This window comes from Ciconia boyciana, chromosome 2, assembly GCF_034638445.1.
Source record: "Ciconia boyciana chromosome 2, ASM3463844v1, whole genome shotgun sequence".
Classification (NCBI taxonomy): domain Eukaryota; kingdom Metazoa; phylum Chordata; class Aves; order Ciconiiformes; family Ciconiidae; genus Ciconia; species Ciconia boyciana.
Genome location: NC_132935.1, coordinates 101,639,834 through 101,665,182, shown reverse-complemented (window position 1 = coordinate 101,665,182; position 25,349 = coordinate 101,639,834). Strand labels below are relative to the sequence as shown.

At 37.1% G+C, this 25,349-nt stretch overlaps 1 protein-coding gene across 2 annotated transcripts in view; it reads right to left on the bottom strand.

Moving 5' to 3' along the window:
- The window catches only part of CDKAL1 (CDKAL1 threonylcarbamoyladenosine tRNA methylthiotransferase), a 432,576-nt gene that overhangs the window by 112,444 nt on the left and 294,783 nt on the right, over positions 1-25,349 (bottom strand). The gene's annotated exons all lie outside the window — the stretch shown is intronic.

The following is a 25,349-nucleotide window of genomic DNA, read 5'->3' as shown; positions in this document are numbered from 1 at the left end:
GAAAAATGCATTTGGTACTCAGCCGAGAGCACATGGAATAGAAGAAAGATACTGCAGCAAATATTGGATTAGGATTGTGACAGAAGAGTGAAAACATCTGGACCAACTCCTCCTTCATTCAAAATTATAGGTGATCAGCAGAGCTTGTAAATTTCTTGAATTCTGATTGCTTAATCCACAAAATTTATAACTTCTGAGACTCAGCCACTAGAATTTGTAAACTATTTACTGTTTCATAATGCTGCTATTGAATTAGAACAGGATATCCAAAAGAGGGGACTGGCATGCCATATAACCTCGCAATTTTGAACAAAATTGGCTTTGGAGCCAATAAGACATCTCTTAGTCACAAGTTAATTTCTAACTCGGTACTCCATAAAATCAGCCTAAGCCTTGCTTTAAAAGGAAAACAAAATACTTGAGTTTACAAATGCACAGGCTCTGAGCTCTGTTGTTATTTAGCAAGGTTAACATTTCCTAACTGTTCCCCTTGGACTGAATATGCAGAACCCTTACACACAGGAGCTTACAGAGGCAGCCAACAGACACAGCAGTTAGTGCAGCAGGGTGCACAGAAGGGGGTGAAGTAAGGGGGCCTCAGTGGAAATTGTGCCACAGTAACAGTCTTAGACACGGTGGTAACATGTCACTGAGCATTCTCCCCAGGAGATGTTAGAGAAGCCATCCCTGCTAGGGTCGAGGCTTGCACCCAGACTGAGCTTCAGATGGTGGATGCAGCCCGCCAAGTCCCAGGCTGCAGGGAGTCCCTGGGGGCTCTGATGCCAGGAGAGATGGCCCTCTGTCCTGCAGGAGCTGTGCCTCCAAGTGGAGGAGTTACAGGAGGAAGTAGGCAGGCTGTGCAGCACCAGGGAAGATGAAAGGGAGACAGACAGGATCTTCTCTGCAACTCAACAGCTTGAAGTGCCTCAGCCCCTGTCTGCAGTAGAGAAGCAGGGTGTCAACCCCCACCACCCAAGGGAAGTGAAACCTCTGGAGAAGGGGAAAGATGGAAGCTGGTGACTTCTGACACCAAGAAGAAGGATCTTGCCCCACCTAAGGGCTTACAACTGCAAAATAGGTTCATCACCCTCAAAGTTGAAGAGGAGCCAGATGTGCCAACAAGCAAAGTATCTGGTCCACCTAACTCCTAAATCATGCAAAGCTACCAGGAAGAAGCGACGAGTCATCATAATGGGTGACTCCCTGCTGTGGGGGTCACAGGCACCCGTCTGTCAGCCTGATCAACCATCTAGAGACGTTTGCTGTCTGCCAGGGGCCGGGATCTGGGATGTTGTGGGGCTCATCTGGCCCTCTGACTACTACTTCCTGCTGTTATTTCATGTGGACACAAATGATACTGCGAGTGGTAATCTGGACAGTATTAGAAGTGACTACAGAGCTCTGGGGGGCAGTAGTCAAGGGCATGGGGGCTCAGATGGTGTGCTCCTCATCAGGAAACACTTTTTTACTGAGGGTGACTGAGCACTGGCACACGTTGCCCAGGGAGGTTGTGGAGTCTCCTTCCTTGGAGATATTCAAAAGCTGTCTGGACATGGTCCTCGGCAATTTGCTCTAGGTGGCCCTGCTTGAGCAGGGGGGATTGGACAAAATGACCTCCAGAGATCCCTTCCAACCTCAACCCTTCTGTCATTCTGTGACATGGCCCAGAAAAATGAGTCCTACAACCAAGAGATTACTGCATGGTACTTATAGAGCACTCTATGGGACCCAGGACATATCAACTCAATTTTCCACATCTGACACTAGCCAGCTGGATGACCACTGCCCTATGAGAAACTGGGAAACCACAGCACCACTTTGTATGCAGCCTGCTTGTGTAAAGTGCAAATAACGATAAACCTCTTCTGCAGAAAGGCAGAAATGTATAGTGCTCAGAAGTGCTCAGTGTCCCTACTGACACAGATAAGACTTTCTACAACACAGAGTTGATTCTACACTATCAGCAACAATGAAGAACTGGAGAAAATATGATTTATGAGGAAAAGTAAGAACCCTATAAAGATATTGGTGGTATCTGACTTAAAGATGGCCCTGTTTCAAGTGGGGGGAATAGACGAGATGACTGCCAGAGGTCCCTTCCAACCTAAATAATTCTAAGTTCTTAAGTAGGCTACAGACAAGGGAGCAGCTGAGACAGATTCTTTTAGGGGTGAATGGCATAAAGACCACTGCCACAAGCAAAGCTCACACCTGAGCTTAAGAAGGGGTCTCCAAGACTGTCTCCAACCTGAAGAAATGGCTGAATGCTTCTCTTCCCCTCATCAGGACAAGAGACAGCAGAACTGTAAATACAAACGCATGTAATCCAAATGACATTTATAAAGCATTTGAATGGCCGAAGAGAACTATCATTTCTTATTAGACAGTACATCACCACAGAAAAAATAATGCTGTGGTTACAGGGGGTGAAGAAACTTGAGTTTGAATAGCTGAAAGAAAAACTTCCTGCAACAACGAACTCCACTGGAACAGGAGAATCTGTCGGCAAAAGACCCAAGAAAGGGGAAGCAGAGAATACTGTTCTTAGTAATTTGATTAGGTGCAATATTAGAGCGTGCATAGCTTATATTCACCACAGTGGCCTTCATGCAAGCAGTAAATGGTAGTAAATATCTTTTGTGACTTTTTTAACTTAAATCAATTTTTTATTTTATTGGCAACGAGCTTATATTAAAGCAAATGTCTTGGCCTCCTTTTTACATGTGTCTGCATATATAGTTAGCTGCACATGAACTTATTAGACATTATATTATTAGAATCTTCTTTCACCTTTTCCTTATGAAAAATCCCCACAAAAGAAACCAAATTTTTTCAATTCCTTTTTGAGTTCATGAATTCAGACTCCATCATTTGAGATGAAGTTAAAACATGGCATTTGAATGCCAAATCTAAACCAGTATAAAACTGAACATTTTCAAGGACTTGGTCCAATAATTGTAAGTGGGAAACACAAGCTGAATATTGCACAGAACAGCAACCCCCCCCCCCCGAGCTGTTGGCTAAACAGCCTCAATTACCATTCTTTTCTTAAGACTGACAAACTGCAAGATATGAAGTTCTGCTTGATATCAAGTAACAATAAAATTCGTTAGCATTAAGGACTGTAGGAATAGAGGAGCACTGTATTCTGCAACATGATTTTGTTCACATCGCAAATATCTTGTGCAGTAAGAGTAAGCTTATGGAAGAATAAGTACATTACTTTATAAATCAGTATCACATAACATCAGCTGCCATTTCTCAGAACATGAACAGAAGATTCATTACGTTTGACAAAACCGTTATAATGAAGTTATTTTAACCATTTTAATGACACTATTGGCAACAGTCAAAACATTTATTACCAATGGTAGTAGTAATACCATCCTTTATAAAGGTTTGGTTGTTTCTATAGCAACATGAATTATAAGGTCCCATCAAGCTAGATACAATAAAATATGCTCTTTTTCTCCATAACACCAGTTGTCATTCACTTAAAAGGAAATTACATATTTTAAAAATTCATAAACTCTACAAATGTCTGAACTCCATTTGGTGATAAGGTGTTAATTATCTTAATAATTAGATTTCTTCCTGGATGGAATTATTACAGACAAAGAAAAGCTAGGGTATGAAAAGAGAATAAGGACCACAGTGTATTCAGCAACAGCAATTAATTACAGTTCAATCCAGTATGACTGCCTAAAATATGACATTGCATAGTGCATTTTTTTATACCACTGTTGATTATATTGTTTGAAAAGTATTTTTAAAAGGGGAGAAAAGCATGAGATTTCACTCAGAATAAAATCCAGTTACTGACAAAAATCAAGCTCTTAGCCTTTCTCAAAGCACTGACGAACAAAAATAAGTACAATTAGTTCCACATGTGAAACATCATTTCTTAATGAAAAAAGATGGAAAAAAGATATAATTGCGGAAAAATATAAAACACATATACACTTGAAAATTAGAGACCTTTGCTCTGACAGTCTGAAAGAAAGCAGCACAAAATTCCTTATAGCGTAGATTCACATGATGTTTAAAAAATTGTCCTAGCTATGAAATATGATGCAAAATTACAGAAGAACCAATTTCTTGTGCATCAGCCAATATTAAATTGTGTTTTGAAATGAAATGCAGTTTATCTATTCTGAAGTAAACAAAGAAAAAACTGCTGAACATCCCCAAGTAAGCATTTTGTAACATTTATTACATAAATGCATTTACAGTAAATCTAAAAATTCAATTGCAGCAAATGTTTTCTAGGGTCAGTAGAGAAGCTCCACAACACATTGTGCAGTGAACCAAGAATATGCAGTGGTCCTTATGAAAGATAAAATGCTTTTAAAAAAGCAGAAAGTTGCTTCAAACATACAGAAGAGTCTGGATGCTCCTTATAGCCTAACTAATGGAGGTGGTCAGTCTGTTTCAATACTTCTGAGCATAAAATGACTTAAACTTTGCCAGTCATTTTAAACCCTAATAATCCTGACAAACGCCTAGAAAGTTTGTGTGCAATTGTTTTTCTGGCAATTATAAATCTTGCAAGATTTTTTTCTCTGAAGACATACTACCATCTCCATTCACTCAACTTTAGAAGAGTCCCAGGTTGACTCTCAATTGGAACATTTTTACAATAAAATTGTGGAATTTCAGAAAAAGATTAATTTGAGGAATAATCAATACCATGTATAAGATAATACAGCCCTAATACTTAGGGTTCCTCAACATTCTCTCCTTTGTCCTTCTACATAGATAAATCCCTTCCATCTACACAAGCAGATTTATGCTCTGTCATCCTGAACCAGACCAGCAATACAATCACATCATCTTAGGCAGTTCTGAACACCCAAGAAGAAGCAACTACTTCATCTTACAGTAAAGAAATGTCCATTTTAGTGTGATGCTGTAAGGACCAGCACACCTACAAATGATCACGAACAAGTCCTGAGAGGACAGATATCCAAAACCTCACAGAAAGAAGGAACAAATGTGTTTGAAAGGACACAGAAGAAATGCAACATCTTACCCTCTACCTGCAGAAGAACCAAGTCAACCTCTTCTGTCAGAGAAAAAAAGTGTTCTACCTCCCAAAGGTGTGGCTGATGCCTGGAATTAAAGTCATGGGTAAGTAAAGAATGTGCTGTGGGTAACTGCTGCCCTGAGAATTGCCTCCTCACAGCTCACAGGTATCTGAGTTAGCTCTAAACAAGACTGGAAGAATAAATCAGTCTGAGGTGAGCTCTGTGTTACTACAGCTAGGTAGTTCCTGGAGCTCTGTTTGCTCAGGTATCTCTGTTGCGTATTACTAACCAGCAAGCAGTGCAGGCATACCCTCACAGTGACAACTTTCCTGCTCTTTTCTGCCCAGGGGACTCAGTTACCAATGTCAGAGAAAACAGAAACTGGACTAGCAGTAACAGGAAAGTATAGCAGGTATTACAGTGACAGTTACCACAGATCGATTCACCAACAGAGGGAAGTTAGAGAACTCTTGATGGAAGGTAAGTTGGGAGTGAAATGCAAAATCCCTGGTCATTTGATTTAGGAGAGAGATAAAAGTATCAAGCTGCCAAAAATAAAACAGTAAAACACCCCCCTATTTTCATGGAGCAACATGTCTAAGAAAACCAGCAGCAAAAGTGTGAAACTTGCTTGGATTCAGGTGTTACATGGATCATTTCATGTGGCTTTAGTTACAGAAAACATTTCCTTTAGCAATAACCATTACAAACCAAATCCATGCTCAGGGAAAAAATTATGTAAAGGAGCTAAAATTCATCAGCACCTTCACCTACTCATGGGACCAGCTGAAATTCTTTTGCATGATCACATATTCTTCGCACTTCCCTTTCAGCAAGTAGCATTTAAATCCAGCAATGACTTAAAGCCACCAACTCGCTCTTAACCAAGATTCCCCACCTCCACACCTCCCAGTACAACAAAATACTGGATTACAATAAATAGCTATATGAATAAATTTAAAACACTGTATGTTCTTACAGAAGGGTACAAGAACTGCCTGGGAAATCTAGAGTAATTAAGGTCAAAACAAAAAATGTGATGACCTAGCAACTTCATGATTCATAAATTAGAAATTCGCTTTGAAAAAATGTTAGAAAAAATGGAATTCTTATGAAAATAAAACCAGTCTTCTCTGAAATGTTACTTCAGCCTCATACGTTACTTTGTATTTTAGAACCTTTCTGTAGTAAATGCCCCTTTACGGAACCTGCAAATGAAATGAAGTTAATGGATGAAATAATTTGAAGGTATCTGAGAGCTGGTCTTTCAAGCATATTTACAGAACCTAACAGGTATCTCAACGTGCCATTTTGTGTTGGAGCTGAAGGAGGTGTTTGCATCTTCCCTATGACCACACACAGACCTCTAGAAGCCCCTTCCCTCCCCCTCTTTCTTTTTTCTCTACAACACCTAGTCTTGGGGGATTTCTGACTTAAACTTGAATTGCTCACTGAGGAGTCACACGATCTGGAGCTAGCACAAGAGAAACAGACTGCTCAGCTGGAAGCACTGCCTCTTTCAAAGGCTAGTAACAACATGAAACTTCACCCTGCCACTCTCTTGACTACATGGAGATTAACCTGAGAATTAAGCCATGGGAAGATGCCCACACTTCTAGAACTAGATTCAGCCTACTTCTGATCTGAAATCCTCCTGCACTTCTCTCTCTCCAAGGACTAAGAACGGAGCACAGCACAATATGCCCCTAATTTAAGTGTCTGGAGTTAGGGGAATAAACCTGAACAAAATTTCTGAAGCAGGGGGTGTTCCATCTTTTTCTGTTTATGATTTACCCTAAATTATGCAATGGATGAACAGAATTCTAATATATGGACACCCACTGACAATGTTTTTCTTACTAATCTTTTCCATATGCCTTTAAAAGTAGTCCAGGATGTACAAGTTCAAAACCTCTGTGGCAGAAAAAAGAGCTCTTTTAAACCCTCATATCAATCGCTCAACTGATTTACACATGCAGTGAAACTGGAAAGTATCTCGGTTCAATGACAATAGACATTTCATTAACATTTCTGTCTGAAGCCTTTTAAATCATAACAGACCAAGCCTTACCACTAGATATGAACTATCATTTGGTAAGACTGCTTATCCAAATGCAGCTATATATACCCTGAACATTAATATTTAAGGAAATGATGTAAGAAAACAAGCAGTACTATCAAGTTCACCACAGAACTTATGCTATTAGTTTTTATATGAAATTCCATTTAACGCTGCCATTTCCTTTTCCAGTGTTCAGTTGCTCTAGACACATAATGACATCATCATTGTGACATAATGATAGGACAAGTAGTGGGAGATTTTGCAACTGACTGTAGGATAAGTAGGGAAGATCCAATCATGACTTCTCAAGAAAGATATTTAAAATACTACTAAAATAATTATCAATAAAACTATAAATGGCAAGACAGGACAGACATTTCACAGACTGCAATACAATCTAAAAGAACAGAGAGATGGCAAGATATTGGAGTGAACATGGCCAGGGAGTCAGACCTCAATAAAATAAATATAAATAATGTAAAAGTAGTATCAATTTCCATTCTTCTATAGTTAGCATTAATATCTTTGACTTCAAGCTTTGTCTGAGTCTGAGGGACCTTATGTTTGCTTCTATCAACTGTCCCTCAGATCAAGCCAATTGAAAAGATAAATTTATTGCAGTTTGATTGAATTTCTATTAAATGTGTAATAAACTGTACTGGAAAAAAACTAAATGTATACTACATCCAATAGTGTCAGATACAATCACATACTGAGAGAAATGGGTGAAAGCTGTGGCCTTACTCTCTAAAAAAGAAAGCTGCTTATATTCAGTGCAATAAAAAGTTTATATAATAAACTATCATGCTTAAACTTCATTATTTTTAAACTGTGTTGCATATTAGTTATTCAGACCTTCTGTTTTGATTACTTTTACCAAACTTAGACCTGTTTACAGTGTATATATTTCTATTAAATACAATAGCATGAGATTCCACCCTGGTAGGACACCTGCTAACATCTTTTATTCATGTACGTGTTCCCACTGCAAAGCAATTATATTATTTCAAATATTTTAAAATGTTCTCTATTACTGCCTAACACAACTCCAGTTTGTCTCACGAATCCGTTCTCCTTCACCTCACAGTTTGCCTGCATTAAAGAGAAGATAACTTTATATTGTTATTGTTTGTAAAAGTCTATAATAGCTTAATTTATAAGTCAACTCACTTGTTTACTTTCACTTGACTATTGAAACACTGAATACTAGCAGACATTTAAGTCATATTTTGTTTATGTGTATAAAATGCATAATTTTAAGACTTTTTTTTTTTTAATTGTTTTCACAGCTTGGATCCTATCTCTCTGAAATGGATTCCTGAGAGACAACAAACCAGACAAAGAAATTGCAATGCCGTACTGTTTATATGTAAGGGTTTTTTTTTAAAATAACAAAACAGACAAACAAAACACAGACCTGACCACAGAGAAACCCCCAGAGTATTTCTTCAGAGTATCCTTGCAGATTTCCCTGAAGAAGGGTGTATGCACATACACACATAGGAGAATAATTGGCAAGACCATAAATCCTACCGTTTAATTTGGAGGTGATTCATTGTGAAACACTTCAGATTTCAAGGGTAGCAGAAACTACATATTAAGCCTAGGCTGACAGCTACAGAGTCACTGTGTGCATTCTGATTTTTGCATTCCACACCTTACACAGCACTGAAGGCTGCTCATGGTGGTGATTCCCACAGGGAACACATTACACCTGAGCTTTGTGATCTGCAGCAACTTCCAACTGATTTGCAAATGCAGCTTAAGAGGTTGGTTTTGAACTTTGGAGTCATTAGTGGTTTTGATGCAAGTCACCTTACAAAGGCTGTAGAATAGTAGCTGTGATCAAGACGCACAATCTAACAGCTCTCAGAGTTAACCGAGAGTGAGAATGGGTACTTTTAACGACTGTTCTTTTCCAGTCTGAAAGAAGAGCTCTTTCAGAAACTGGGCTGAACAACACCTGGAGGCAGCTAGGAGACCTGATTTCCAGAACTCAGCTTGAGAAGGTATAGGTATGGAGGACTCTGTGTGAGTAGGGACTGGGTCTGTCCCTGTTGTTAGGGAATAGTGACCTAGATAAAAAGTATATTTCATAATTAGCATGGCTCACTGCCTGAGGATGAAAGGGTACACACAGTTTTGCTCTCTTTAAACAATTATAGTGAAGGTTGCTGAGTTCCTACTAGATGCAGCCCAAATGTTTTATAAGAAACATTGTAATACTTCCCATTATCAATTTTCTTAAAAAACCAAAGAGTTAAGGCTTGGACTAACTATATTCAAATATAAGGTGTTCTGCTCTTTCCATAAATATGAAACATTTTACAGAACTGCATTACAGATTTATAACTTCAGATCATTATTGTTTTATGATTAAAAAATGAGCGACTTAAGACAAAAAGCTCAACATCCTTAAACTTCATTTCCATTCAATCTCTAATAAATACCATCTGCTGTGTACTTTAGGGATATAATACCCGTCAAAAACTCAGCCGTATTATGAGAACCAGCACCAAGTTGATCTGAAATGCATATTTGAACAGATGTGTTTAAATTACATCTCTCTGTCTATCCACACGCATAAATTCAGAATAAGCGTGTGTTGATTTAAAATGCATAAAAAAGGGATTTGGAGATGCATCAAAAGTGAACAGCATCTCAGTGGATCAAGGCTCACATTACTAAAGGTCATCACTAAAAATAAAGTTTGAATTTATTAAGGGTTGCACCAGGGAACTGTTCTTGGGAACTGACTTAACGTTCGCTGCACTAAAGCAGCCATTGAAATTACACTAATTTTCTATGACCCTTCACTGTTTAACATTAGAGCTGTCAGGCATGGTCAGAAATAATAGGATCTCAGCCATGAGTAGCTGAGAATATTATATACTTTTTCTCAGTCTGACACAATGCTTATCACCAATACTAAACGTCTTGGGCTCTGAGGACCCATCCATGTCTGTTTCAGTGACAGTCATTTAGCTCTTCACTCTGACACAGAAATCAGGCATGTAAAACAAAATGATTAACATGCCTTTTTGGCATGATGAAACCAAATGAAAAAATTGCAAGCACTGCTCCATTAACAAATGCTAATTAAAAAAACCCCAAAACTTTCTGAACTTGTGTTTTTGCCTCTCTATAATGTACAGTCCTGTAATGTTTCAGGGACTTTGAAGATAAGACAGACCAGACCAAAGGTCCACCTGAGCCAGTAGTCTACTGCTAGCAATGGGCAGCAGCAGAAGCCCAGGGAAGCATTTAAGATGTAGAGCCCCCCAGAATCCCTTCCTCCTTCCAATAACTGGATTTTGTCAGAGGTGTTTTCGTAACCAGTAGCCTCTGATGGACTTCTCCTCCATTAACTTGTCCAGTCTCCCCTTGAATCTAAACCCCTCCATATCATAACCACTTGAAAGAAAAAAAAATCCCTCTCTCTTCTGAGCCTGCCACTTGCTAATTCCATTTTTTTATGTCCCCTAATTTTTACACTGGGAGAGACCAGTAACAACTCTATTCACCTTCTCAGTACTCTTTACAATTTTATTGACCTCTGTTCCAGTCCCTCTCAATTAACACTTTTCCAGACTGAAGAGTCCTTAATTTCCTTTGTGTGACAGATGTGTCATACCTCTGATAATCTCTGTTAGTCTTCACAGTAACATTTCCCATTGTAACATATCCTTTTTGAGAGGGGTGCTGACAGCATTTAACAATACAGGCACAACGAGATAAAAATCTCTTAAAGTATTTATAGAATTTAGATAAATGGTCTGCTTTTTTAATTTCTTTTTCAGGTTTGCCTTCATTTGTTTTCTAGTAAGCAGGTAGCAAAAGGTAATGGACCCTACACAAGGTAAGGGACAAGAGAGAAATGCCAATGACAGCTGTTTATTTGTAAGAAAATGCAAGTACAGCATTGGTAAACATTCCACACCTAGAGAAACGTTACACCCCAAAATCATTAAAATACACTACCTTTACGACAGCCATGTTCTGAAATTTACTTTGAGAGCAGAGTCTACAACAGCAACAACAAACTGGTAAGAATCCCTTGCCAATACGATCAGCTTTAAAATTCAGGAAAAGAGGACTCATACTACTGCTTTCCCCTGCTATGGGAAAAAGAAACTGCCAAATAAAAGATGGAGAAAACAAATTCTCTCCTCCACAGAGACAAAAACACTACGCTGAGTCCCACTCTACCTGCTTCATATGAGAAGCCTGGGATTACCACAGCATATCTACACATTCTTCAGATCGATATCAGCCTCTGCCTCTTTCTGAGCTATTACTGAATAGAAATTCAGAAAAACATAACTGTCATTAAAGAGACCAATCGACAAATATGTCATCTCAAAAATAAATCTGAGCAAAGACACCGTCTCAAAAAGTCAAGGACTGTGCAGCTAGATTCATCTGGATATTCAGTTGGGGAGCAAAAGCCCTCTCCTTATTAAATTATTTCCCCTTAAGGTACGAATGTGATGAAAGTGAATAACTTTTTGCAGAAACACGCTGGCTAGGTGAAGTTTTAGAAAATAAATAAGCTAGAACTGGCAGAAAAAGAAGGCCAAGCACGTTTCAAAGACAGGCCAAAGTCAGCAATGTGGGGTAGGGGAGAACAGAAGAAGTTGTCAAAGGAGTAGTAATATGACAAGTTGCAAGACTTTAACAGAGGATTTAAGATTTCTGTCTGAAGCAGAACCAAGAATGGATCAAGGAAGAAAATGAAGAACTAAACTTGCCATTGGGCCAGATGTTTTATTCCAAGGTTTTGGTTCAAGATCATTTATATTAAGAACTTCTGCAGCAGAGAAAGAGAGGAGAATGGCTCCTGGCAAGACAGACATTAAAGCAAAGCAGATTTTGAGGAAAACATGCTCAGCTTGAAAGAGTTACCCCAAAACAGCTGGCAGATTTAAAAGAGACATAATTCTCTCCCATCACAAGCTATACGAACAATTTGGCTGGATTTTTTTTGTCCTATTCCTTTGTGAGAAATCACCACATGAAAAGTTTTCCAGTTGCAAACATCTATATGGGAAGGATTGAGGTTGTGAAGGAAACAGCAGTAAACAACACATTCATGATGTTCACTAAATTTAACATAATCTCCACTCCATTTTCAAAGTACCTAATGAAATACAACTTATACCACACCAGCTGATCATCCAAAACACAGCAGCTTATATGCTACATCCTTATTGACACAGTACTTACAAAAGGTGTTGTTATAATTAAACATCAGGACCACAGATTCAAAAGAGAGAAAGCAGCAGGCAGGTTGGCTGGGGCAAGGTTTTAGTGGCCGTAAGCAGTTTTCCCCGATTGCTAACCAGAGACATTTAAAACCTAATTCATGTACTCTTACTGTAACTAAAAAGTGCTGCAATTTTATACCAGACTGTATATTGTATATTGCTGTATATTGCTATAAATTCCTAAATGTGAATTTTTCAGAGGCAGTATCCCTCATGAAATGCAAACACTCTAAATTTCAGAGATGCTTTCTGCTTATAAATGTAGGACATTACTACCTCTGAAAACAACAGGCTTTAAATGTCTCAATATGGAAGCAAAGACTAATGGTATACAAAGCTAATTTGATATTTAAGAGGACTGATTTCAAAATTAAGAACAGAATAGAAAAATATCAAAACAGAACAGTATTTTGGATAGTGATGTTATGATAGCTATAATTCTGCATCCTTATTCAGAGATGTTCATAACTGCAGACTTACTACACGTGCCCCAGATAGCTTTCAGGACTAACAGCTGCATAAAGGATGTACGGGACTGGACAGTGTTTCCAGATAGGCTTGAGATTTACAGCTTTGTAAAAGGAAGATCTGGTTGGTCAAAAACTTTCACTATCACTGCTCTAACACTTTTTTTTTTTTTCCTTAAGGAGCAATATTTGTACATGACCATATGGAAAAAGCTTGTATACAAAACTATTGCTCCTATGAGCAGCATAAAAAGCAAATTTGAATAATAATAATAAATTTCTCAGTTCTAAGACTAAGTGTAGTGTTTGGCTCAAAATTCCACATATACACACTCCTCACCCCATAAAGATTCAAAGCTCCTATCATGTAACTTCAAAGTTTTTCAGTTTTACTCCATGCTACACTGGCAAAGGTGACAATACAGTCTTAAAACTTCAGAAGAAAGTGTGACACAAGCACTGTGATGTGCTCGAAACATAACCCTACATAGCTTCAGAATTAAATTTTCAGACATAACATTTCAGACTCACAAGCAACGTTATTTCCTTATTAAGTCAAAACCCATGAGCTTAACTTCAAAGAAATCCAGTGTGCTTTACTAATGGAAGTGTGCTAAGAGAATGTAAATTATGTTCCCAATCAACACAATGCAATGTAACTTGGATCACTGGGAAACAGAGAATTTACCTTGCAAGAATTAGTTTAAAGAAATTATGAAGCACATTTTCCAACGTAAGTGTGTATAAAGAATTATTCATTCGTGTATGAATAAATGAATAATTTGTGTAAAAAAATAATTGGAATGATATACTGAAAGAGCTGGGCATGACTGTTAAGTTAATGGGCATCACTGGAGTGATAGCACACAACAAATACTGTCTGTAGGTCACGCTGTCTCATCTCATTCATGATACGTTCTGATAGCAACCTGAATTTAAAGAAATCACAGTAGAAACAATATCAATCTTTATGAGCAAGCACAGTTCACTCAGCTAATTGGAAGGTAGCAGAATGACTGTGAGAAGTATCTGTTTTGTTCTCAGGTACACTCAAACAGCAGGTGAGTTCAGAATATAGACGACTCCCTTAACTACATAGGATTGGCCCATAACTATAAAATATTAATTTATGTATCAGTTAATAAAACATAATTTAGAGCAAAATATCGTGGCTTCACTTCCAGAGGAATGGGCTTACTCTGCTATGCAGTTGCAGACACTGGGCAGAAAAAGCAAAATCACCAGGAAAACAGCTCTAAAATCTCCTAGTTCACCCTTCTGAAAGATGGCCTCAACTAACCAGGTCCTCGCGCACTTTTTGTTCTTAACACTTTGGAAACAGTTTCCTTTGTCCAGAACTGTCAGTAATTTAAAGAACATTTCTTTATAAAAGGCAAAATCAGTTTAGTACTTTGGGGTCAATGGAAGTAATTAATACATGCGTTCTTTGAAAAGTCTTGAAGAAGAATGTTCAAGATGCAAACATGGACACAGAAGTACACATACAGGACATCATAAGCAAAATCAGGAAGAGAAAAGATGGTATTTTAAATGTAAACTGTTAGTTTGTCAATGACAAAGTTAAAACAATACAAATTCAATAGACGCTGTTGCCTCAGGGACACTCTTACCCATTTCTCTCTGTTCATTTCAGTGAACTATTTCACTTTCAGTGTGTTACTAAGTTGCAGATGCCTTAAAAATTACAGTTAGTATGGTTTTCAATGTCGTTATCAGGACAGCAGTATATCTTGTCGGGACAAAAACTTTAAATAAAATGAAGGACTGTTAAACGTGTGTAAGATCAGGTGCCTTTTTTTGAAGGACTCTGACTTTGACAGGTTGTACACAGCCACAGCCCTCAAAGTCATTCAAGCAGTAGCTTTGCTGCCTAAAAGTAGGCTCCCTAAACCAGACAATCCAAAACATTTCAGACAAACTTAAGAGGAATACTGCACGTCAATATGAGGAGAGATATCAGCTTACTATCTTTTATCCCACAAAAAGCAAAGCTATTCATGAAGTCCAAATAAAATTTAGAAGTTTGGAAAAAATAAATCAAACCACCCCAGCTATTCAAACAGAAGACTGGAAGGTGGGCACCTGAAACATTTTGGGCTTGTACGTGTCAGATGTCCTCCATTACACAGTGGAGCAGACACAGTGTAAATGTGTCACCACATTTTACAGAAGTAAAATAGGCAGAAAACGAATCTTTTAAAGTTAGCAAACTCATACTCTGGAGAAATAATGAAGGAAATTTGATGTTGTGAGCAGTTACCTGATTTGACCTATCAGTGAACAAATCTACAATTGAAGGTTAAAAGAGAATTAGCACAAAATCAACAATATACTGTTATCACTGAAGAAACATCAAAAACAAAATTAAAGACATGTTTTATGAAGAATTCAAAGATATGACAGCATTCCAATTATGGCAACAAAGTTCTGTAGCACCACTAAACTTGGAATAGGTAACATATGAAGATTGTATTTAGGGAACAAAGTTTCACATAAATTTAATAGCAGTGGAAGATGAATAAAGATGTAGCTGAGAAGAACAAGGTATTTTCTCATATATGAATATATGTAATTAGATAAGAGATAGGATCACTACCAGTCGGGTTTACCAGCTTGATTTAAAGCACAGGAGTAATATCTGAAGATTAAGGGAAACACATTTTCTTGTATCTTGAAATGGTAAGACAGAAAGACCTGGCACATGCAGTCACAGAACCCAAACAGAGTCTCTGAGGCTCCCACAATTAGAAGATTAGGCAGGATGACTACTATTGAAAAGGAAGTAAGAATCAGCATGGAGCAAGGCAACTGCTCAAGAACTGGCATCAGTCTTATATTCAGGAAAATGATAAACTTCATGAAATCCCCAAAGAGTTGGTAAAAGTCAAAAAAGCAATACTCATGAAATTTTATACAAGAGATGGAACAGAATTGAAAACCTCTAACAACATCATTATAAAAGGACATCAGTGATGCCCTCAGACTAGAATATCAAATGTAATAGTTCTGATAAAGGAAAAAATTGAAAACTTTTATTACTGAAGAGGAAATTATAGAAACAAAGAGAGAGTACCTTGATAGCAAGACTGACAGAGATGAAACAAATGCCATTTTTGAGGTTCCCAACATTCTAATCATAGAATCATATTATAGTTTGCAGGGGTAAAAATCTCCCCAAAACAGATGCTGACAAACTTCTCACTCATTACTACTGGAGAAGGCTTAAGCTGCAGAATTAAACTAAATTGATACTGAAAGACCTGAAAAGTGTTTCAAATGAATGGAATGAGGTGGTTATATATACACTCAATTTTGCAAGCTGAAGACATGTTTGCATTTAATAGTTATCATGAACTCTCCTTGTTAAAGTCTGCTTAAATGTAATTAATAATTCTATAAAATATGCCTACAGAGGGAGTAGAATACAAAAATTGAATCAAATCAATTCACTGGAAACAGGAGTGTTTGCATTCAGACCATATCACTGAAATCAATTTTATCAAATCACATAATGTTCCACGATGGCCTTTGGGCATCAGTTAAAGAACCTGGAAAGCCTGCCAAATGCCTGCCAGGCACAACAGTACCCTTTTGGCTCGGCAATACCAACATGAGACATGAAGAATTCTTAGGCAGAAAGATGGACTATTCACTAGACCAGTGCAAACACTGTAAATTCCCAAGGTAAAATCAAGTGTCTGGGTATAACTTGGTGGGCCTAACATGGACACTGGCTTTTCAACTTTGAGAAAAAAGGAAGATAGGGTATAAAAGGAGGTTAAAAGGAAGTGGCAAATTAGGATCATTGAGGATGAAACAAGCTGTATCTCAGACAATTTAAGCTCACTTATTATGTAGAGAATATTGAGCAACTAATGCAAAGCTGCATCTATGTACCATCATTCTGAAAATGCTTATTTCATGTGGGTAGGATGTACAGACAAGTTTTAAGTAGGTAGAAAAAAAACTGAGTATCTTTAGAAATTATTTATTGATGTAACTTTTGAGTCCATTAATGGAAAATGTTTCATCCTCTGTGATCTATTGTAAGCCTTTATAATTCACACCTCCCTTCTCCCAGTTTCAGTGTCAGTACTGAAATTCCAGGGATTTCAGTAGGCTGGGTTTACAGCTAAGATGAGTAGAAGACAGAGTAGTTAAGCATCTCACTAAAGGTTTTTATAGGGTTTTACCTTAGCAGAAAAGAACACCATTTAAAAATATTTATTTCATTTTACATTTCTCAATTTCTAGCACACTTGTGTTTTCTTGTAGAAGTCACCTCAGTTTTCAGCCTAAAAATAGGCTTAAATGTTAATATTCTGCCCTTTAGGGGAAAACTGAATATTCAAAACAAAAAAAATACAATCTCTTTGGCATTTGGATTGGTGTTAAGAAAAAAAATAACAAAGCAGCCATGTTCTAGTGTGAAGACAAAGACCAGTTATCTATCTATACACCACTTCAGAGAAGATGAGTTATCTACATGTAATCACACAGTGCTATGCGCAAGCACTCTCAACTATGATGTTTATTATGACAGCAGTATCCAAAGGAACGTCCTTCATGCCTGCCACTTTAGGCCAGTAGTTCATGTAGTAATAAGGGTGGCTCAGTTCCCCTCAAAGACAGAATCCACAGATTAGACTTAATTCTGAGAAACACAGCTAAATTGAAGGGTTAAATGTGTAGATAGCATATCTCAAAGTAAAAACAGTTATGGGTAAGTAAATAATCTCTCTTCTTCAGCTGGACTGCCTGCAGTCACTGTAGATAATCCAAGAATATGGGAAGTCTGAAGAAAGCCACATCGAGTCTCTAAATGAACCGAGGCTGAGGGAGAGTTATGGCAAATGCAGCTTTCTCCTAGGCAGCCTCCTCAATAGGGTAGCACTTAGCAAAGATGTAAGTAACGCTTCAAGTGTTCACTTTGCATATAAAAAATACAGAAATATGATGCAGAGCACAGTTGCGTAAGGTCTAACCGAAGGAGCTGTTAAAGAAGCAGGTGATCGCTATTCATGACTTTGTAATGTTCCTTTCATCTACTGTGAGACTAAGGAGTCTGTTAACCTCTCTGAACTCTTCATCACTGGATACAAGGAGTTCAGGGATTGCTCTTCAGGGTTCTCCCCTAACACACAGAAGGTAAAATGCAGACAGGATACAAAATAAGCATCTGTAAAGGAATGCATGAGGTTTAAGAAAAATAGCAAGGCACACTGACTTTCCTAAAATAACTGAAAGTTGGAAATCATCTTGGAAAAGGACTTCAGAAATGCTAGATGGACCACCTTGCCTTTATGGAAAACAACAACAAAAGGAGAATCAACCATCGAAGCACAAATCCCCTTTTTCCTTCCAGCTAAAGAATAAACTATCTTCACAGACAAGGATGGCAGTGAACTCCCAAAAGATACTGAAAGGCCTAAAACCCATTGTACTTGTGGACAAGTGGACAGAAAGGTGCAAGATTTTAAAATCTTATACACCAGAATCACCGCTAATAATTCCAGAACAAACTTGTTTTGGTAAGAAAGGTAATTTTGCATTACCTATGGCAGCCTGTAGTATCCAACAATGGGATCTCAGTATAGCCATGGGCTATGAGTATCCATCAAACTTGCAAAAACACCATTTCCCATTGCGAAAACATTTCTTTGGGCCTTCTTCAAGTCTCAGGAACTTGGGAGAGAGCTGTACAAGGAGAAAACACACTCTTGTACCTTGGGGTTGTGCCTCACCAAAGCCCTCAAGTTTGTCTTTCTGTGGAGCCAGTGTAGGTGTGCTACTAGAGTAGTTGAGGACTTGGACTGTGAGTGATTTTCTTGACAAAAAACTACACTGAGTTTAGGAAGTAAATACTCTGAAGATGCCATTGCGAGTTTCTGGCTTAGGGCTCAATCATCAGAAAGACAGGATATTTAGATGCAATGTGTTTTTCTCTCAGAAAGTAAAGGCAGTTTATTTATTTACAAAGGAATGTTGACCAGAAAATGAAAACAAGCACTTTGAGGGAAATAGGAAAAGTCAAATCTATACCAGGTCAGAAATTACATTCTTGTTTCGAGGAAAAAAAAAACCTAGCGTGTCAGAGGACAAACCTCAGGCTAGAACTTTAAAAATTAAAGGGTAAACTAATACAAAGAATTAATCAAAAGTATTAGAAGATGATTTAAAGTGAATGTGAAACAAGTTTTTTGTGACAGTGTTAACAAGTGAAAGCAGGATGCTCTAACTTAACCAGAAGTCAAATTGAAAGAACAATTAATTTCTGTGCAAACTCTATGAAAGGGATACGAGGCTTGGAGCATATCCCCTACAGATGCTACATTACAAAAAAGAATAAAAAAATCTCCAGCCACTATCGTTGCATAAACATAATCATAGTTTGAATGCACATTTAGCTCAATCAATGAAACAATTTTTGTTCTAAAGAATTAGCTGAAGATTTTCCTTGGGAAAAAAAAAGTTTATTTGCATTATTAATGAAAACATGAAAAGATTATCTCACTTAATGTGATAATTACTGCACTTCACTTTAATACTGTCAAATAAAAGCTGTATTTTGTGAAAACATACATTAAAAGACAGACTTCAGCTTCTGCTATTGTTGTAATGATGAAAGCCCCCAAAATACTTCAGATAATTTTGCATCCTGTAGAAAGTACGACTAAGTAATTTTAGGTAGCCAACAGCACAAAATTATGTTATGACTTATTACCACATAACCCCATAGAATAGTTAAGACACAAACAAATCAGGAAAGTAAATCTTAACACTATCACGTCCGATATCTTTAGATGTTTAACAAAAATTAAGCGAATCCATAACATTGCATGTACCCAAATATAATGCTGATAAAAGTCACAAAATCATGCCCCAAATTTAGATTAGTTCCTTACCCTACAGGGTTTCATTTACAAATGATTTTAAACAGATTTCTGCTGATAACTAGATTGGTTAAAGAAACTTCTCTCCCACAACATTTAAATTACAGTGCACTGCTGCACCCACTATGTTCATTTTATACACTGACACACACAAAATTAAGGCATATCTATTGTACTAATTAAATGCAGCCACACACACACACACACAAAAATCAAATCTGCATTTTCCACTTTGGAGTATTTAAATTCCAATTTTCCTTTGCCTCTGTCCTCTCACCTATTCTCACATCTATTCTAATTATCACATAAGATCATAATAAACTACAGTGAAAGTAAGCTTCAGACTCAAATTCATATGCAGACCCCAGTAGCTGATACAATGCTGTGGCAAAACTCCCAAGCGATTGTTCTTGGCTGACTGTAAAATACTTTACACTATGCAGTGTAACTAGGTTACAGCCTAGTACTACAAGAACTATTTAAAGGAAGATATAAAGTAGGTAAGGAAACAGGAAGGAAGCAAAGATTAAAAGGAGATTTAACAGAAACTATTTGCTTGCTCTGATTTTGAAACAATAAACATTTTAAAGTATCATACCATCAAAAAAGAGGAATCTCTACTGCTATGTTTTTTCCCAGCTGGTAGGATTTTACAATCAATGTCAACAATCCCACAATTACAAACTGAAATTAACACAACTAAGCAAAGCACAGGTTTTATTATCCTCCATTCCAAAGTATGTGGGTACACAATAAATGACAGGCATAACTGAAATGAAACAGAAGTCTGGTTCTTTAAGTGTTCAGTGTTATAACCAGTGTTTCTAAGTATATAGTCTAACAGAGGTAGGGGAGGTCTAAGAGAATATGCTACATGGAAAAATAGTTTGCTGGCCACAGTTCAGAGTTCAGCTGGCTGCCTCAGCAATTTTTAGGATTGAGTATGTGAGTCAAGTACTCCCAAAAACTTAAGTCAACAGTGTAGGAGTGGCCACCCCACTACTGCAGAGAAATCATGCCAGTCTATTGTTCAAATCTGAACCCATAAGTCTGTCTGTCTGCCTCTCTCTCTGCAGACTCTTGGAAACAGCCAGTCCCAGATCTTTCTCCTCTCACCAAGCACTAGGACTAAAAAAATAGCTGTGACTAGTTACTGTGGGCCATACACACACACAAGTTCAGGAGTAGAGCTACAAGTGAACACACAACCCATTTTTCAGATGTGGTGTTTACCCCTTCTGTAAATAAGTTGAAGGCTGTCAAATGCTTATGCTGAAATTTGACTCAACAAAAATCCTGCAATGGAGATCAGTATTTTTTTTAATATGAAGCTTTTTGTAGGAGACTGATTCAAATCTGTCGGGGTTAGTAACGTCCAAAAGTTATGACCCCAGAGCTGACTGCGAGTCTGTATGGAATCACTTTCTGATATCAAAAGTTGTCCCTCCTACTAAGGGTCACAGCTCATTCGAAGGCCAAGCAGGGAGGCATCTGACACAGCAAGGCAGAAGACAATTAATTTCTACGACCTCTGGGTTTTGCCAATATTTTCTCCAGATTTAAGAAGAAATGGAGACACTGTGGCTTTATATTCTCCTATGTGTAAGGTGTTTGGACACAATAACTCATTTTCCAGCTTGAACTTGCATCTGAATCACAATTTTGTGGTAAATGGATTGAGAAGAATTTACATTGCTTCTTGTGCTTTTACACACAACCATATTTGCAATATTGTCTTCCTGTTATAAAGTAATTTAACAGCTGTATTGTGGCAATTTCTCCTACTAAACAAAATGAGAGTTCTGCATCACGATGAGAAGCAAAATATAAAGACAAAAAAATTCCAAGTGCAAGAGATAAGCAATTCAGTTGTGGAAAATAAACTTTTGTCTGCTATAGCCACTACCCTTATGCACAAATCTTTTAAAATGCCACATTTGTGATTACTTTGCCATGTAATAAAAAAGACGTTTACAACTATAAATTTCATTCTCATTATAGAAGTGAATCATCAATTCATGAGTACAATTTATATTCCAGTATAAGACACATATGAATAAAAAAATTGAGCTTCCCCGAAGTAATCTGTATCACAGTCCCCAAATGAATGTATACAGAAAACTTCTGGGTAACATAATTATTGTGTCTCTTGCACACAATGGTGTTTTAATTGTATAGCTACACTTTTAAAGAGGTTTAAATACTTTTTCATATTTCCACTTACTAGTTTTCATAATTTAAGCATTTTAGGGTTAAAGGAAATAATCATTAAAAGTACGGATCAGCTATACAAGTATTGCATTTTTTTATTTCTTCAATCATCCTTTCCAACATATTTTCCCTGAAAGCTTGACACAAATGTAATGTCAATCAGTGCTTATCAGCTGGCCAACTACCACCTTCATAAAAAATTCTTTTGTGCCATATTGTTCTACATGTTCAAAACAATATGGCTTACAAAATTAATTTATTATCTAGTACTATGCCGAAAATCAGAAAAATGTACACATGTAAATGAACAACTACTTAATTTTTTTAAATGTATCAAATCTGAAAATTTAATACCATAATCAGAATTTTCACATCTGAGCACTATAAGGTGTACACATGATGCATCTTGGATTTGTATGTGTACTAATATGCTAACACAATAAATATTTAAGTATCTTAACATATGTTTGGATATGCGTAGAAATTCAGGAGCAAATTAAAACTGAGAATTACATGTCAAATCAATCTGTTATTAAGCAAATAAACAGGAATTGAAGTTGTTATTGTTTTAAAAACAAATTAGACTCCCTCCCCAATTCCATTCTAAGTTCTGACCCAGATGTTGAAACACAATGACAATATTTATACAGAAAGATGAAAGAAGTTATTTCAGTTATTTTGTTTTAAAATACTGGAGTCATATAGTATCTCAGTAGAAAAAGTAAAACCAAGCTTTTAAAAATCATAAACATTAAATGTTTTAAGAAGACTAATTTCTAATACTGCATGATGCTTACAATTCCTTCCTTTTAACCTTACTACAGATTTTATATCATTACTTCCAAAAAAACCACATTCACACGCCCCGGGGGAGAAGGAAAAAGAAAAGTGATACCATCTTGCTACACTTAAGAAACTGGGAATTGGATGCACATTACTAATTCCTACTCTATCGTCTAACAATACTCCCGATAAGATTTTTCAGAAGAAAACTGCAGATAAGACTGCCCAGAAAAAGGAAAGCCTAACCATAACTACATATAGAAAGTATCACTCCAAACAACTTTACTAGTTACATTTAGTAAAAAAAGTAAGTCACCTTCTATGACAAGTATAATAAGAAGACTAAATACTTTTTTACATTTAATAAGGGGCATATCTTCTCTCTCCAGCAACCATTCTAAAAATTATTCCTCCAAACTTTAGCCAAAGCAGAACATCACAGTGTTGTGACCTCAAAGCATCCAAAATGCAAACACCCTCTGTGCCCACTAAGCCTGCACTCAGCAAGCTGTGCTCATCCTGGGTACTTTATTTCCCAGTTTCTATGCATATCTATGGGAGCGAAACAGTAGCAGAAGAGCCAGAATAAAACCCCTCTCTCATGATGATTCTCTATCTCCAGAAAAATATGTGTATTATTTATAAGAAAATTCTGTAAAACAGGAGCACCATGCATATGCTGCTTAAACAGGACAGTATGCAGAACTGAATTGCTCCAGAAGGTGAAGGTACTTCATACCAAAATTATGTAGCATATAGAAATTTTGAAATCATAGTTTCCTAAACAGTACCTTCCCAACAAAATAAATAGGTTGAAGTTACATTTAGTGCCATCTGATCTTCAAAGTAGTCTGTAACTTTAGAATTACTTTATGTTAACATCACATTGCGTGACTCAATTTAGACTTCAGTATTTGCATGTGTACATCCTCAGGCTAAGTGTGATTGGCACATGAACAACAGTCTGACAGATGTACCAGTAATAGAGTAAGCCACAGGAAAATGGGGATTGCAGCCATACTCTTATTGTGAATTTGGGTACCATACTGTAGCTGTAGGATATGCATATGCAGAAAACAAATACCCCTTTATTACAAATGGTAATGTTACAACTGTCATGCACTGAAACTCCAAGTCTCCTGCTCAAACAAGGTATGATCCTCTCTAGGAAAGATAGCTGCTGAAAAATGAGCACTGTGAACTGTTGAAGAGATACCCCCATGGGCTTTTATCATTATTTTACCACACATATCAAAGAGTTGGGTTTTTTTAAACCCAGTTCTATATTTCTCATTTTTGTACTACCCCTAATTAGTTATAACCATACTACAACATGTCCTGTAGTCCTCCAAGTTGACTCAATCACATTCTTTATGGAACAGTCCTAGGCCCATGCATTCTACAATCTCATTTAAACGAGAATTTATTTGGTTGGAAGAAACAATTGGAAGGAAGAGGTAAGCAAGGATGAGCATAACAGTGAAACATCAAATATTTGTTTTACCACCCCTCCCATCTTATGCAAATAAAAAGCTTGTCTTTTATATTAATTACAGTTATTAAGCACAGAATCTAGTGTAAAAATACTACACAGGCTTTATTCCCAACTCTTCTTGTGGGTACATGACTAAGAAAAAAAGGTAACTAACTACTTTTATGAAAATATCCTCGAAACTTCAGAGAACCCATTACACCATTATTTGTATACTCTTTAGAGTAAATAACTCATTGTATAGTAGGACACAAAACAGTGTTCCCAGCAGGAAAAAGTCACGCTATTTCAAGGTAAATGATTTTGCTGCTCTCTAAGATTCTAAAAAAAGAAAACCTGAACTTCTAGAGATCACTGTTATGAAACCTTTTGCTATATCCTGTGTGTTTTCAGACTTCTGTCAAGCTATAATTAACATAGACGAGGCTGGGTTTTTTTTCAGTCATACAGCCAGAGACTTTAATAATTTCTTTATCTAAATACACATATAAGAAAGTGAAGGCTGTAAAGTGAACTTGCCAAACATTCACGTGTTCAATACAGATGACCCACAGCAAACTCGCTATTAACAGATTTTTTTTTTTTTAAGTGCCTATAATAAAGTTCTACAAAAAACAACCACAACAAGTCTAATGCAATTTCCACACTATCCCAACTTCAGCTGCAGCTTTAGCTCACCTTCCAGCAAATTATGTTTTCCCCCAGCACTGTTACAGAAAGAGTTTAATAATCACACTTTACAAGGCATGGGACCACCAAAAGTAGAAAAAAGCATGCACTTCTGGCAGCTGCCATCCTGACATACAAGCAAGAGAATAACTAAGAGCCTACAGCCTAGAAACCTCTAATATCCTTGATGCATTTGGCATGAAAGACTATGCTATAAAATGGTGGCTAGTAATTTATAAAGTGGCAACAGATCTAATTATGCAAACCATGGCAGCAAGAGGTCCTTCCATGAACTAACTGAAATCTGATTTGACAACCTGTAGAACAGTGAAGACAGGAGATTAAAAAGATGCAGATATTTGTAAGCAACCTTCCTTCTCCTCCTTCCATTCCCCCTCCAGGAAATCTCCTCAGTATATTTCTGTGCATGAAAATAAAGGCACAGTAGCATTTGCTG